The following is a 2,657-nucleotide window of genomic DNA, read 5'->3' on the forward strand; positions in this document are numbered from 1 at the left end:
TCAGGGCCCTCATTCCAACTGTACAGGGACAGAAACTTCATTCTCTTCATCAGCAAAGAGGCTTCTCCATTTGTCACCATCTGTGCATACTCCCCCCACGCCCCCACCCCCACCCCTGCAGAGGACTCCCACCCCACCCCCACGGGCCAGGAGCCAGAGTAGATTAGACAAAGGTGGTTCAAAAAAATCAAGTTTCCCAGGTCTTTCTTGTGTGTGTGTGCTTTAAGTGAAAGTTTACAATTCAAGCTAATTTCTTATACAAAAATTTATACACACATTGCTATGTGACCCTAGTTAAAAATACGGAATGCTTCACGAATTTGCGCGTCATCCTTACGCAAGGGTCATGCTACTCTTCTCTGTATCGTTCCAATTTTAGTATATGTGCTGCTGAAGCAAGCACTCCCAGGTCTTTTTAAGCCAGAGATTTTATTGACAGGGAAAGTCATTGTAACCAAGGTGTCTGCCCCAACCTGTTCTGGCTTTTCTGCAAGAGGCCCTGACAGATGCAAACAGCTGCTGCAGCCTGGGACAAGCTTCCTGTGAAAGGAGCTGGGGCTTTTGCAGTCAGACTGATCTTGGTTTGAATCCAGGTTCTGCCACCTAACACCTGTGGGACCTGGGCTCGCTATCCGACATCTCTGACCTCAGTTTTCCCATCTGTAAAATGAAGATGACAGCCTTGACCTTCTAGGAATATTGTGAGGTTGTAATGAGATAAGGGATGTGAACAATCTCTGTGAACGGGAACATGCAGGGCACATAGAAGGACGAGGCACCATAACTGACCTGGAAAACTTGCTTAAGGTATCACCCTCAGACTGACCCTCAGGGCCTTGGGATCTGACCAATCAGACCCAGAGTGAATTGTCAGCAAGCAGAGTACACCCTCAAAACCTATGACTCTTGTTGCCTTAAATAACAGAGAGCAAAAACCAAAAAACCAAACCCATTGCCATAGAGTTTTCAAGGCTATAATCTTTACGGAAGCCGACTGCCACATCTTTCTCTTGCAGAGTGGCTGGTGGGTTAGAACCACCAACCTTTCAGTTAGCAGCCCAGCTCTTAACCATTGCGCCACCAGGACTCCAATAACAGAGAGCAGGAAGGGCAAATTCTTTCATCCAGTGTGCCTACTCCAATCAATTGGTAGGCTGTCTATGTGAGCTGCCCACTCCAAGCCAGTGCAAGGGGGAGACTCTGACAGTTAGCGATGTCTGCCATGAGTATAAGAAGTTGGGTGGTGAAATGCATGCTACATTTAGTCATTTCTATTATAGAACAAGGTCTAAATGATGACACTTCTCACTCTAGTTTTTGCCGGGATTTGTGTGACAGCCTCTGCACAGATCTTTCTGCTTCTAGTCACTCTTCACCCTCTGATCCTCAACTTCAGCTGCTGGAGTGAATTTTCTAACTTGAGAATTTGATCATTTCACTGCATTACCTATCACTGTCCCATGGATGCCTCCCATTGCTCTGAGGATCAAATCCATGTTCCCGAGACTGACATTCAAGGCCTCCTTGATCTGGCATATGCTCACCTTCCCAGTTTCGTCCATGGCCACTCACTTCCAAACATCCCAATGTCAAGCCCCATCAACCTGACGACCTTCAAGAATCAAGATGTGAGGATTCAACGAAGCTTGGAAAGTCACACTGAAAACCCTGTACTCAGACTCACAGGATCAGAAGAGGCTGCCCAGAGACCTCACTTCCTTTGCCACGAGTGAGTTTAACAAACCAGAGGGAGCTGGTAAACTTTCAATGAACCCTGAAGTGCAGCTTAGCAAAACTGTCATCCTGCTCACCTCTAACCACACTGATGGGATTAGTTCTAAGCTGCCCTAGCAGAGGGGAATTCACCCTGTGCTCTCTCCTAATTGCCCATTCCAAGACAAATTCCTCTGTCAGCAAGACACAGGAGAAGCTTCCAGGCACTGCTGTGTGCAGAGCTTTGCTTCTCCAAAGGCCAGGCACTCATGAGTGTCCCTACCCTGCCAGAGGCCAATGGGGCTTCCCCCATCCCTCCTCTCCTGAAGGCAATCAGATATTTAATCTTTCAATTTTACAAATACCTATCCTGAGTTCTGTGTGTGTGTGTGTGTGTGTGTGTGTGTATGTGTGGGTGTGGTGGCCCAAACAGTTAAATGCTCAACTACTAGCTGAAAGGTTGGTGGTTCAAACCCACCCAGAGAGGCCTCAGAAGACAGGCCTGGTGAGCTGCTTCCAAAAGATCACAGCCTTGAAAACCCTTTGGAAGAGTTTCTTCTCTATACACATGGGGTCACCAGGAGTCAGAACCGACTTGACAGCAACAACAACAAATATACATAAGTGTGTATATATATGTTTCCAAGGAGCAGCTGGTGGATTCGAACTGCCGACTTGTCAGTTAGCAGCCAAGTGCTTAACCACTGCGTCACACACTGCCCAGAAAACCCTATCGGGCAGTTCTACTCTGTCACATGGGGTCTCCATGAGTCGAAACTGACGCATAGCGACCCTATAGGACAGAGAAGAACTACCTCACAGGGTTTCCAAGGAGCAGCTGGTGGATATGAACTGCCGACCTTTTGGTTAGCAGCCAAGCTCTTAACCACTTGTACCACTAGGGCTCCTTTGAATTTGGCTGACTGTCCCAATAATGTCCATTA

The 2,657-nt window shown here is 47.5% G+C and overlaps 1 non-coding gene across 1 annotated transcript; it reads right to left on the reverse strand.

Moving 5' to 3' along the window:
- Positions 1 to 296: 296 nt before the first annotated feature.
- LOC111820464 (U6 spliceosomal RNA) lies at positions 297 to 403 on the reverse strand. The gene has a single exon (XR_002824013.1). It is a non-coding gene; the product is annotated as a U6 spliceosomal RNA (small nuclear RNA).
- Between the last annotated feature and the right edge of the window lie 2,254 nt (positions 404 to 2,657).

The sequence above is a fragment of the Trichechus manatus genome, unplaced genomic scaffold, assembly GCF_000243295.1.
Source record: "Trichechus manatus latirostris isolate Lorelei unplaced genomic scaffold, TriManLat1.0 scaffold00038, whole genome shotgun sequence".
Classification (NCBI taxonomy): domain Eukaryota; kingdom Metazoa; phylum Chordata; class Mammalia; order Sirenia; family Trichechidae; genus Trichechus; species Trichechus manatus.